The sequence below is a fragment of the Lynx canadensis genome, chromosome X (assembly GCF_007474595.2).
Source record: "Lynx canadensis isolate LIC74 chromosome X, mLynCan4.pri.v2, whole genome shotgun sequence".
Classification (NCBI taxonomy): Eukaryota; Metazoa; Chordata; class Mammalia; order Carnivora; family Felidae; genus Lynx; species Lynx canadensis.
The window spans coordinates 26,966,312-26,980,811 of record NC_044321.2 but is presented as its reverse complement, the minus strand read 5'-3'; the positions used below and the strand labels follow the sequence as shown (position 1 = coordinate 26,980,811).

General features: G+C 39.0%; 1 protein-coding gene across 4 annotated transcripts in view; it reads left to right on the top strand.

Annotated features, from left to right (window-relative positions):
• The window catches only part of DMD (dystrophin), a 1,834,617-nt gene that overhangs the window by 1,220,526 nt on the left and 599,591 nt on the right, over window positions 1-14,500 (top strand). The gene's annotated exons all lie outside the window — the stretch shown is intronic.

Here is a 14,500-nt window from a genome sequence, read left to right as displayed (position 1 = left end):
TGTTAGGGCATCAGTTTCAACATTCTGAGTTATTAAGTCCCAAACACACCCATGGAGTTCGAGAAAATATGTAAGCACTTTGAAGATTACCAGTTCTAACATGATCAAACGGGAATATAAGTAATATGGCTCATGTCATATAATTTTTTTTTTTAAAGATCAAGTTTGCTTTTCCTTGTCTGGGTTGCCCTTTCCCTATCATCTTACAACTCTTTTAAGTGACCTGTCCTACCTGCTCATACATGTTCTGTTCATTGCACCATTATCCCAAGGCCCAGGCTCCTAGATTTTTTCTTCTTCTTCATCACCAGTCATGTTCCAACCAGAACAGCCCCTCTTGCCTCTCATAATTTCAGTTGTTTATTGTATGCTACAAAAAAATTGGAAAATGATAAATATTAAGATTTTCACTAGGAAATACACTCTTGTTCCTAGGAGTAGAATATCTCAACATTTCCCCAGCTGTTCTGCAGAATACTAGACGTTCCTCCTGAAAAAGTCAAATAAGCTGAGAGTTGTGCATGGACTTTGCGTGTTACGGAGAGCTGAGGTGTTATCACCATAGCAAAGTCCCTGACAAGTCCCACAGGGATGTTAGCATCGTTTAGCTCAGCATTTCTCCATAGAAATTGTTTGTGTGGCATATCCGAGGAACACAATTTAGAGCATGCTAATTTATTTAAATTAAGACTCTGTGAGTCACTTGATTTCTCTGCATGCGTTTGTTTTCACCAAATTAATCTTTCAGAACTCTTTTAACACTGTCTGTAATTTGGGAAGGCATGTGCGCCCAATTTGAGGGTGGCATTTGTGCCTCTCATTGTGATCCACCTACCAGGGTCCAAGGAATGAAGCTTTCTCCAGAATGAATATCTGAGGGAAAGAATTGAGGAAGTTTTCTATAAAATCAGCATTGTCTGTGAAGATATATTTATATATTACATATCATTTATATTTTAAATGTTGATTACTTAAAATCTGCATGAGTGTTAGAAGCACACAATATACAGCATCATTTAAGGACATTAAATGCCTGTATACATTTTAGCATTTTCCTATGTAAAGTCTAAATGACTGAAATCACACACTTTTCATGGTTTTTTTTAAGTAGAAACTTTTATCTCTTCCTCTGTCTGTTCAGTTACAGAGGTCCTCAATGGGAATATATAAGAAGAACCATAAATTCTATTTACATTTATTTTTATCTCCTTCTTTAAAAGTTAATATTTTGTTTGTATTTTCTCCAAGACCTATATTAATAAAGTTATACGTGTATAAAATTTGAATAAGTATGGATTGGTATGTATGGGCCACGTTTTTTTATTTTTTTAATTTAATTTAATTTTTTAATATAATTTATCGTCAAGTTAGCTAACATACAGTGTATACAGTATGGTCTTGGTATTGGGGGTAGATTCCCGTGATTCATCGATTCCATGCAACACCCAGTGCTCGTCCCAACAAGCGCCCTCCTCCATGCCCATCAACCATTTTCCCCTTTCTCCCCCGTCCCCCATCTACCCTCAGTTCTCTGTATTTAAGAGTCTCTTATGGTTTGCCTCCCTCCATCTCTGTAACTATTTTCCCCCCTTCCCTTCCCCCATGGTCTTCTGTTAAGTTCCACATATGAGTGAAAACATATGATATCTGTCTTTCTCTGACTGACATACTTCACTTAGCATAATACCCTCCAGTTCCATCCATGTTGCTGCAAAGAGCAGGATTTCATTGTTTCTCATTGCCAAGTAGTATTCCATTGTATATATAAACCGCCTCTTTATCCATTCATCAGTGGGCCACAATTTTTTAAATAGTAGGTGTGTTCAGTCAGAAAAATTTGGAGACTACTGCTACTCAATGTGTCAAATGTCAGGTGTCCCTGTGCCTGTAATTAGATACCTTTGGTAATTCGGATTGTAGTATTAATTGTTTTCTGACAAGAAGTTATGATATGAAGGATCTTATGTAAATTTAGCTGATAGGGAGGTTTCCCTCCTGTAGTTTCTTGAACTCCTCTTTACTGAATAGAAAACTACTTTTTCAATATGAAAAAGAGAGCTTATAATCACAGATGTTCCCTTAAGTCTTTGTCTCTTTAAATTTGATTTTTTTTTTTACAACCAGAAGGTATGTTCTACCTTATTTCTCTTCTTTCTTTGACTCTTGAAGCTTAGGTGTCAAATTAAAAGTTAACTTGCTTTAAATTGCTTAGAAATACCCTTTACTTGGGGTGCCTGGGTAGCTCAGTCGGTTAAGCATCCAACTTTGGCTCAGGTCATGATCTCATGGTTCATGAGTTTGAGCCCCACATCGGGCTCTCTCATGTCAGTGCGAAGCCCCTTTCGGATCCTCTGTCTCTCTCTCTCTGCCCCTCCCCCATGTTATTTCTCTCTGTCTCTCTCAAAAAAAATAAACATTAAAAAGAAACCTTTTTTTTAAATAGCCTTTACTTGAGCAGCTTCCTAATTGCATCATATCCACTTGTAAACTTGTGTATTAAGCTTTTTATCCCATATTTAAGTCATATAAAATGTGTCACATCTGTTTCTTTAAAAAAAATCTATGTATGGGGCATCTGGGTGGTTCAGTCGGTTAAGCGTCCAACTTCGGCTCAGGTCACGATCTCACGGTCCGTGAGTTCGAGCCCCGCGTCAGGCTCTGTGCTGACGGCTCAGAGCCTGGAGCCTGCTTCAGATTTTGTGTCTCCCTTTCTCTCTCTGTTCCTCCCCCGTTCATGCTCTGTCTCTCTCTGTCTCAAAAATAAACATTAAAAAAAATTTAAAAAAAAAGAAATCTATGTCAATTCCTTTACATTGGAAGATTCTTCAGGTAATTTAGTGACTGTGATTTTAAGCCTTTTGTAAGACTGGGGATGGGACTGGATATTTTTTGGTCATTTTGTCTTTTTGGTCTCCCTACACTCCTGCTTATTATTTCAAATAACTTTAATTATGTGGCAACTCTTTGCATGTGATCATGATGCTGACTGGTATTTTTCAACCTCCTGTGGTTTTTTTGGTTTTGTTTTTTAAGGTAATCCCAATGTCAAACCCTGTTTTGCTTCCTTTTCTTCCCTTAGTTTGATTTGTATATTGATATCACGGTCAGGTGGGCTATAATTCTTTCAAGGAAGAGAATAGAGAACTGAAGTGCAAATTCTCTAAAGCTGAGAATGCGATTTTTTTTTTACATTCATCAGAAGCTCTGCAGATGTCAATTAGAGTTTTCCCATTAGAAAAGCAATTCCCTGCCCCCCCACCACCACCAGATATTATTATCTAATCATGCCATCACATCCTTAAAATCTGTTAAAAATGAATTTATTTGGTTTTGAGCGTTGGGTCTAATTATTTTGCGTTAACATAAAAATAACCTAGAATAATCCTTTACAAAGTTACAGATAAAACCCAATTGAATTATTTCGCAACTCCAAAAGCCTAAGAGATGTCACGTATCTTTGTTTTTTTCTAAATCAAATAGAATGTGGTCAGAGTGTTTCTTCTAGATAGTTGGGGAATTCACCATGTTGGTCATCTTTCGAGATTCCCTTTTACCTCACTGTCTTTCAAGAGTCTTTGAGAGGCCTCTGGGTACACAGAAAAGAAATCTCCTAGTGGATACAACAATTCTGCCTTCCTTTTCCTTGCCTAGGGATCTTAGTTGTTCTAGGTTCTTTTCTAAAATCCATGGTTTTCCAAAACAAAGAACTCTTAACACATTTTGGGGGCAAGGAAATCCAGACTTCAGGGACATAGCCATGCCTGCTATGTGAGAGTGAAAGAGGAAATAGACCTGTTACTCATTTTTAAAGACATAATGCAATTACTTTCGCGGTCAGGTTATCTTGCAACCCCATTCATCAAGTTTTAGCAGGTTGCCGACTAAGAGATTCTGAAAGAATACAACCAAGGAAAGCTAAAGAATCCTAAGGGGGATGAGATCTGTAATGTTAGCTCCTTCTGTCTATGAGGTTGTCACAGGTAGGTGGCGGTTTAAGGACACTTGCCTGTCATGCTGAGCTTACAAAGGGGAAGCATATGGCTAATTTTGAAACTCAGCTTATAGTCTATTCTATGATTTATTGCCTAAATCATAATACACTAGAGAATGGAAATAGGTGCCATTATGAACGATGCCAGACAACAAGAATGAACTAAGATTGTCCAGGGTGAACTGGATATATAGTTACCTTGTATATAGATAAAGAAAATTAAATAAGTGTCAGCCCTTTGCAAACTGAGTTATTTGATATATGGATTCTTTCTTGAAAAACATTATGTTATGTGGTCATTGTTTATAATCTATTTGAGAAAACCAAAAAGTAAACAGGCAATTTGGATATGATGAAACAGTCTATGATTGGGTAAAAACAGTATATTCCTTTAAATTAAATCTGGCCATAAATGAGAAGTTCTTCAATTGTACCTAATGGAAAATTCAACTCAGACTGGCTTTAAGAAGGAAGAAAATTAGTGGCTTATGTAACAGAACTATTGTGTGGGCTTCAGGCATGGCATACTCAAGGCTCCAGGTCATTGCTCACTTTTGCCCTTCAACATTGCCATAGCTGTTACAGGATATATTTGGCGTACCATACTATGTTAACAATGAAAGAAAACTTTCCTTTCTTGACCTTCAAATGAAACTGCTTAGCTTCTCTCTGATTGGACTAGCTTAAGTCATACGGTCTCACCTAAACAAATCACTGTGACAAGGAGGATGGAAGTTTTCACCCTCATTCCTTGGTTTTATAAAATGAGATATTGTGAAGGCTCCCAGTTGACCTGCTGTAGTCACTATCCCATGTCAAAAAAGATTTCCCAGAGAAATGAAGGTTTCAACGAAATATAATTCCTGTCTGACCAGACTAACCCTCTTATGAACATGGTTCATTTTTTGTTTCATTATATTTTCTTATTTCTCAGTAGTGCTCTGTAAGTAATTGCGGAATTTAAAAGCTGGAAAGAGAAAGAAGACACAGAATGCCATCTCCTTTCTCATTTCAAAAGGAATTGAAATGAACATACGTATTCATTTTTTTAATTACACGTCTAGAAAAATATAATGTATTATATAAACATGTCTAAACAAGGACTCCCAACACCGAAAAACAGGAAAAATGTGGTTATTACCTTATTTCATTCCTTTTTTATTCTCTTTTTCTTTCTCAAGTCTTTGATGACATCTCCAAATACCAGCTTTAATTCATAACAAAAATTGAGCAAAGAGTAGTGCTCTTATAATTTGGAGGCTGCATCCTCTCCTCAAATATAGAGGCACTTTCATAATATAGGAACATGTGTCCTGCTTCTTCTCGTATTTGCAGAAATGGCATGAGCTTTCTGGAGCCGGGCATCTAAAACCTTGCCTTATGTGTTACTGGCAAACTGCACAACTTGTGTAATTCTCAGTTTGAGCATCTGTAAAACGGGGATAGAAAGCTCTATGCCACAGTATAGTTATCAGGACTAAAAGCACATTTTAAGCTCTTTATAAATAAATCTCAACCCTGCACAGGTTGTATTTGTTCTACCCGTGTGTCACTTCTCTTCACATCTCCATTTTGCTCTCACATGACAGTAGTATTTTACATCATCCACCAAAGTAGACAATTACGTAAAGTCACTCTTTAAAACAAATATTAATTTTAGATGATTAAATAGGTTTGTATGGAGGTCCCTCTTGCTAATTGTAGCAATTATCCTGGGTGAAAAATGACCGATGCTTGAAAAACCAATTAATCACGAGGACTATTTTTGCAGCATAAATAAATCAAACTTTCAAATCTGAGATGGACTCAAAAGGGCAATAGCAGTGTTTCAAAGCCTGTTGCCATTTGATGCTACAAACTTTGAAAAAAAGAGAGAGGCTCGTTTTACTCAAGTTGGTGTCCTAGTGCTCCAGAAAAATGTGTGTTTTCGTAATAGACGAGAATTTTTTTACTTGGATTAGAAAGAAATTCTTGGAGTGTAGTGAGAGGAGCACCTTCTGTTGAAACAGGTTTTCAGACAGCTGAGTAAGATGTGTGCACCTCACGTCAGAGATGGGATGGTTTTGAGAAACCCCGCGGCTGGAGACAGGTGTGTTTGAACCCAGGGAGGTATGCAAGGATATTTGCACTTTGTTTCTTCTAAATCATTCTTACCTTGCTTGATCAAGGTGGAAGGGGAAGAAAATGTGCATGGTATTATGGGAAAGTTTTGCCTCTCTCCTATGGAGGTTTTTAGGACAAGAATGTTCTGGATATTAGTGCCAAACGCCTAGTGTTTATTTACTTAAAGGTAATGTCACAGCTCTGGTTTCTGGGAAGCAGACTCTGACGTGCAGGTGAGCATATGGGAGGTTTATTTGGGAGTGTTCTTGGGGTCAACAGAAGGGAACAGAAGGAGAGGCTGGGCTGTGAAACATTCCCAGTAGAGACCTCATCAGAACTGAGGCTGAAGTGACCCTTCAGAATTGTTATGATTTGGGGAGAGGGGACCAGACCTTTATAACTTCACGTCCAGTCACCCATTGGAGATGGGCTTTAGGGAAAGGACATATAAACTTGTGCGAGGTGATGTACTTCAACCAAAGCAATTCCTATAAGGGAGTTGACAGCTGAAGGTTGTCTATCAGGAGCACTACCGGCAGCTGAGGAAATAACTCCCTCCTTTCTGAAGGGGAATCTGGGGAGCATATTACAGCTTCTCAGCATAGATAAGTTCACTATTTCAAATGAGGACTAGCTGGAAAAAATTAAGTGTCCAAAATTGAGTAGATTGCTAAAGTAAATTGCAGTGTATTGTAAGCCAATATGTACTGTACGATATTGTTTTGTTGCAATATTTATTGCCCAAGTACATATATATTTATAGAAACACATACCACTTATATTTCTGTGAAGATTATACATATCCATATGGAGTGCTTTGGGAGGAAATATGTATAGATATACATACATATATATGTGTGTATATATATATATGGAAATATGGGAGGAAATATGTATACATATATGTGTGTATATGTATATGGGTGTATATATGGATATGGATATGGATATAGATAGAGTGAAAACTTAGTATGGTAAATATGGGCTACCCCCACTGACAGGTGTTCATTCACACATTGTCAGGTGTTTCATACATACTCTGTATGAAAGGCTCACTTAAGGCAGTGATATATATACATGAATATGTATGTATCTGTATGTATATATATATATCTCACATATATAATTAATATTTATAAGTATAATAAAAATTAGAATTGTCTTTGGGTGGGTAGGGTTATGGGTGTTACTTATGCTGTTTAATGGATTGATGTTTCCATATAGTGTTGTGAGTCTGTATCGTTTCTTTATATAAAGAAACACAGCAAAAGAAACTTTAAATGATCACTCTGGAAAAGAATTCCGATATCGGATATTTAGATTTGTTCAACTTTTCCATTAAAGATACTGAACAGCAGAAATAAATGTACGAATAGGACAAAAAGAGCAGATTTTGAAAAACGGAAAGAAATGCTTAAAGACAGAATTGTTGCTCAGCTACCATTACTGAAACATACAGCATCTGGCTTTGGCCACCTTGCTTTTGACAAATTCCTTTTGGCCAAAAAATGTGAGGCCAAATAATATGCTACTATAAAATTCTGGGCGCTCATGCTTACCATTTATTATGCCCTGGCATGTCCCAGTCACTGTAGTATACACATGGCATTTAATATTTCCAATCCTCAAGTGTAGTGCGCACTAACTGGTATTATACTTGTTTTGTAAAGGAAGAGAATCAAAGACATTCAATTAGTTGCCCAAGGCAATACCATTGGCAAATGCCTGGATTCCAACCCAGGCTTATTGGCAAGAAACCATGTGTATACACACACATACATACATACATACATACATACATACATACATACATAACATACACAAAATGCGTATATAGCAAATATATATTTACAATGAACTTAGCATTGAGATGTACTCATTAGGACATATTTGGGAATAAAAAGACTCTAGACGAAAATGTGTTCCCCAAGAAAGATGAGGCATCAAAATAGGCTTTCTTATGATCTTCAACTATTCTTTGAAAAAATATACCCAGGTAAGCAATAATAGGGAATCTGAATCTTGAGCAGAAAAGCAACAGAGAACTTGTCAAAGAGCTAAGTTTTGAATGTCAGGGGAAATAATGCTTTTGCAGCCCAGATAGGCACCCATAGGGTGAAACAAATTGGTCTCACCACAGTGTGCATCTCCATAAATGAATCTCTTGTATTCAGCTATGATCAAGCTCATTTTTCCCCTTCCCCACCCCTCACTGCACACACATGCATCTCATAGGATAATTGTATAGATACCATCCTGTGTTTTTAACTAAATTACTAGGCCCAGGTATTGTTTGGCTTCAGTGGGGAAACAGTAATGGTATGAGTAACAATAGATCAAAGACAAGGCAGGATTGTGAAATTCCTCAATTAATAGAAATGGTACAGAGAGATGAAATGAAATCTTTAAAGATCTGGTTGTTAAGTCATGTTGGACAAATACAGCCATGAGGAAATCAAAAGAGAAATATTTGGGGGCACCTGGGTGGCCTCAGTCAGTTGAGCGTCCAACTTCGGCTCAGGTCATGATCTCACAGTTTGTGAGTTCGAGTCCCGCATCGGGCTCTGTGCTGACAGCTCAGAGCCTGGAGCCTGTTTCAGATTCTGTCCCCTTCTCTCTCTGCCCCAACCCCACTTGTGCTCTGTCTCTCTGTCCCTAAAATAAATAAACATTTAAAAAAAAAGAAATTTTTTAAGTTTTTATTTAAATTCCAGTTAGTTAACAAGCAGTGTAATATTAGTTTCAGGTGTACAATTTAGTGATTCAACCCTTCCGTACAACAGCCGGTGCTCATCCCAAGTGCCCTCCTAACTCCCCATCACCTGTTAAAACAAAGAGAAAGAGAGAAATTTAATGTTATACTCCAAGAACCAAATCAAATGCATTATTGACTTGAAGGAGGTGAGAATTACAGGGAACTCTTGCTTTTGTACTGGTTACACTTCCTTAACGAATAATGAATTTTAAAGTGTGTGGCTTGCACAGTGTGTTGTCAATTGTCCTTAGTCAATATCATTATGCATAGCCGTTGGGTCGTTTTTGGTAGATAACAGTAGTAAAAGCTTAGTGTGTTAGTAAGGGTTAGTTACTCTCCCATACCCTCACTCTCAGGTGTTATGATCACAATCTGTGTAAAACCTTTACTCAAGGCAGGCATGAGAATATTCTAAAATTTAAGGGTAGGATTCACTTAACCTTAGAGAGGGTATCATGCAATCAGAATCTTTGGATTCATGCGGATATACAGCATGGTGTGGACATCAAAACTTGGGTACCATTCCAAAAAGTACGGGGTCCGTAGCTTGCTGGATTTTTATATCTGGTCCTGATAAAGATGAGGGAAGTCTCTAATATAGTTTACCCCAAACATGTATCTTGAATAACAGCAATCTCATAAATGAAAATTCGTTTCTAACATTTGTTTTGCTCGTTAGCAACACCTCTGGTGTTGACTGATTAAAATGGTTAAAAATGTTTATAGCACCTGCCTCAGGAATCTGACCTTTCTGATTAAAGTCTGACCCCTCCCCCATATGAATTCCTGATTGAGGCCACTGACTGCTAACACATTCTTATTATCACATATACAATATCTGTGCTGAAGTCTGTTAAAGTAAATTATAGACTTCATGACATAGAATTCAAAATTTTTTTTCACGGAAGATGGTTTTTGGGTTTTGTTGGTTTGTTTTCCCACCGGCATTTTAACATGCATCCAATCAAGAGTCTTGAATGATTCATAATCTCCAAGGTCAAATTTCTTCATCCAATTTATCTTCCTTACAGAAATCATCATGGGTAGTTGAAATGTGTAGTGTAGGTGTGCCTTGATTTAGGGTATTCAGCCTTAAGAATATATCTTTCTGGTGAATGAGCTGACTCTGGGTCAACAAGTATTTGTGCCAGGATTTTGTCCTTGTTCATAAATATTTTAAGTGAGACGTTTCTTTCATTTCTGTTGATGCCCAAACTACGTGCGAAATTGGATTATTTTGAGTGGTCTCACAACAAAACAAAACACGAAGCCCCCAAATGAAAAATTCTTTCTACTTATTCAGAAGAGGCAACTGTTTTGCGTAGGTTCAATCACAAAAGAAATGCTATTATGTGAGAATATCTCCCTGGCTTGTATGGGGGTAATGGGGCATGGGATTTACAGATTCGGCATTCACGGAAACATTGAAAAGATATGTAGCTTTTCCCTACATCTTTGCTTACTGAAACCCTCAGTGTTTGCTGTGAAAAGTGTTTATTGTTTGCTTTTCATGCAGATCATCTCAGTTTTTATTTGTTTATTTAATAGTCTGTAATTTAGAATAATGTAGTCTTTTTTTCTGGTACTGTTTTGAAGTAGCAAGCAGAAAATGCTAACAGGAAACAGACTAGCAAGTATCCCATGAATCAGAGTTCATTCTTTCTCTTTCCCTTCCTCCCTGCTCTTCTTTCCTTCCTTCTTTGCCTTCTTTCCTACCTCCCTTCCTTTGTTTCCTTCTTTGTGTTCTTCTTTCTTACCTCTCTCCGTTTCCTTCTTTCTCCCTTCCTGTTTATCTATAGCTTCTGCTTTGTCCATGAGAGAATCATTTATTGTAAACAGACCGGCTGAGAGTGAAGTTTTTGTGAAATCGCAGGAGTGCGTAGGTGGGTGGACTCTCCGGTGGGAGCTGCCTGGTGCTCTGCATTTCTTATTCTCCCTCCACCGACTTTGTGATTAATTCCAAGGTAGACAAAAGTGTTCATCTTAAACTAGTTTGCAAAGTTAATCTCTAATGGCGTTGCTCTTCTTAAAAACTAACATCCCTCCAGTATGAAAATCTCCAGTAGTGAACCAATTCAGATGATTCAGGGGTGTAACTTTTGCAGCAGGTGAGTGTATGGACTGATACAGCTACACCCATAGACTTCATTTGTGACCTTCTCTTCTCTGTACCTTTTTGTATGTCTAAAATGTTTCATCATTACGCTCTGTCAAACAACCTCATCATGTTTTTAATAGCTGGGGTGGGTAACGGGTAAGGGAGGAGAATCATAGGAAAAGCTGATCATAATGCTACTTCAACTCCAAACTTCGGCTGTTAATGTCATCACCACCAACATTTTAAATTGATGCCGTTACTGTTTTGCAGTTCTTTTCCTTTGATTACTCTTGTGGATGTAAGCCTTTAGGCATAATATTTATGTACAGGATTTATGCAGGATTCTTCTAAAGGGATGATGAGGTATATCCATTGTACTGTGAGAAACCTCATCATTTAAAAATTTCTTAATTTGGTTTTGCTCAGAATGATCAGAAAGAATAAAGGCTATGTAGGATTCATCTCGTGAGAATTAGAGCGGGAGGCTTAATATTTCAGGTCTTTCTTAATATTGGCACATCTATGAATCAGCAGTAGATTTTTTTCTCTCCTTTGAAATATAAAATTCTAGACTTAATTAAAATCTCACTCATGTTTTACCCCCGGATGAGTCTATGTTTGAATGTTCTTCCACTTTGTTTTCAACTTTGGAAGAGAAGCGAGGAGAAAAGAAAACAGCAGCATTAGTAATTGCTATTCCTCTGTCACCTCCTGTAACGCTTGGTTATTTTAACTTATCATTGAGAAATATCTCAGAGGTCCCTTCCCTCTATTTGTTTTGTTTCTGTACATGTTTGTATTTCCTCAGTTTGGAGAAAACCGTCTGCCATTCTGAAGGTCATTTACCTGAAAATGATGGAGAGCTGCCTCACTTCAGACAAGTGCATAGTAATTATCTATCAGCGATCATTGTTCATTAGTTCCCTATTTCAGGATGGAGGGACCGCCTCCCCACCTCCCGCCCCCTCCCCCCCCCCCAGCACATTATCCCAGAGCCTACTGATTCATTCACGTCCTTGGGCTAAATTGGCCACCCACTGTGCTCGTGTTGTTTTGTGTATGGTGGTGAAAAGATTTAATTGGATATTGTTGAAAAGACACAGAGGCTAACTCTCAATTTTCATGTGTGGCTCTTCCCTCTCCCTCTGCACCGCCTCCTTTCCTTGATGAGAAAATTGCCCTCTCCATGGTAACAATTAAAAAAAGCTTTCCGAGTTTTTGGTAGTACTTGTTGCAGAGAAAAGAAGTCAAAAAGTAGAAGCAGTTTAAAAATGAAAAGGGGGAGGAAGACAGCTGGGAAGAAGGCTTAATGTTTATGAGTGGGTGTTGATGGGGGAGAATGAAGCTGAATGAGCAAAGCTGGAGGGAAGCTGGTGTTTCTGTATCCCAGAAGGCCGTCCCCCCCTTCCTATCCTGCGGGCTGTCATTCCCCCAAAGATAAGGGCTTTATTCTGGATTTCTGCCAGGATTCACTCCTGAAGAGCTGCTGGTCACAAAACAACACCACCCTGATTTCCTCACGGAGTCACAGTTCATCATTATGTTTTTTTAATGCAACGCTTTTGTGAGCTGCAGTTTCCACCTCTTAATAGGGACATTCAAAGGCACTTTGGGTGACAGGATGAGGGAGATGGCAACAGTGAACCTCTCCCCGCCTCTGGAGGCCTTTGGTTAAACTAGGTTTGCCATGGGGGGCTGGATTCTCGCTGCTTCGTGCCTTCTGTGCTTTCCAGATTGTGGAATTTTGTAACCCTTCGCACTGACTTCCGCGTAGTACTGAATCAGCCCCGAGAAGGGTGTGCCACATTGTGACCGAAAGGTTAATGCTAAGTGGCTGCAGACCATTGGTGGTGGGGTGACTAATGGCTCCCCAAAGATAGCTGTGTCCTCACCCCTGCCACCTGTATGTTACCTTACACGGTGGAAGGGACTTTGTGGAAAGGGTGAGGTTAAGGATGTTGACATGGGGGCGGGGCGTCTTCATGGATTATTCTGGTGTGCCCATGGTCATCACAGAGGTGTTTAGAAGAGAGGCCGCAAGGAGATAATCCAAACAGGCAGGGGGAGGAATGAGAAGGTGCTACCCTGCTGGCTTTTAAGATGGCGCAGCTGGGCCAAGAGCCCAGGAAGCCTCTGGAGCTGGAAAAGGCAAGGGAACAGGTTGTTTCTCAGAGATTCCAGAAGGAACTCAAGCTCTGTTGACACCTTAATTTTTGTTTCTAACGCCAGTGTTCAGACTTCTGACCTCCAGAAGTGTAAAACAATAAATTCAGATTGTTTTAAACCACTAAATTAACGACAGGAAACTAATACAGCCGTGAACATTTGATAACAGCTGATTTTGCGCAATTTTAATGCAGGCTTTCTTAATGCAGGCTTATTTTCTCTTAACTATAAGGAATTAAAGTAGGGTATGAAGAAAATGTCATGATCGCCCATTTTAACCACAGAAATGTGTATTTCCAGTATTTAAAAAAAGACAGGGGTGCCTGGGTGGCTCAGTCGGTTGAGCAACCGACTTCGGCTCAGGTCATGCTCTCGCGGTCTGTGAGTTCGAGCCCCGCATCCGGCTCTGTGCTGACAGCTCAGCCTGGAGCCGTCTTCTGATTCTGTGTCTTCCTCTCTCCATGCCCCTCCCCCGCTCATGCTCTGTCTCTCTCTGCCTCAGAAATAAACATAAAATTTTTTTTTTTAATTTAAAAAAAGACAAATTTGGAAGCAATGGTGCGGCATGACAGCGGTAAAGACAAAACAAGAGAAAATGTCCATTTGGAAATGAAGTTGGGAAAATGAACAGTAACAAACCAATTATGTAACTTTCCCTCCGTTTTTTTTTTTTTTTTTTTCATCATTTGTTTAACCCGTTGCACTCGGTTTTAGATACTGAACTGCCATGAAGCATTGAGGGGTTCGGTGTCAGTAGAAGCATCACAGGGGCAGGAAAGTGAATGTATTTGAGAAGAGAAAGGAGAGTAGTTTGTTCAGATGCTGCGGGCAGACAGGGATAGGCGTGGCAATCAGGCAGACCTGAGTTCAAATGTTTTTCTCCTCCCACGTGTCTGGCTGTCTTTGGGGAAGTTATGAGTCTCCTCTGAGCCCATTTGGTCATGTGTAAGAATAGCCACCTAGGGAGGGTTGTCTCGGGATTAAATCGTGTTTGTGAACCATCTAGCCCAGCTTCTGCTACATTGTAGCTGCTGAGGAAGTGGTAGCTATGATGTACGGGGGAAAAAAAACGCTGGAAAAGGACGATCTGGGGCATTTTCTTCCACCCACACCACATCTTACTTTTGTGACTTTGCATAAGTTATGTAACCTCTCTGTGCTTCATTTCTCTTATCTATAAAAGATAGTAAAAGTGCCTAACTCAGATGGTTGGTCTACATTAATATAGGTAAGGTGCTTAGGACTGTTTCTGGCACATAGGAAACTCACAATACTAGTTGTTGCTGTGTTAGAATTGTTAGGCCATGGGAGTTTGAATTGTAAGGCAGGGAACGGGGTGACAAGTTTCAGTAGTTATTGATGGAGAGGACTGTATGTAAGTGGATCC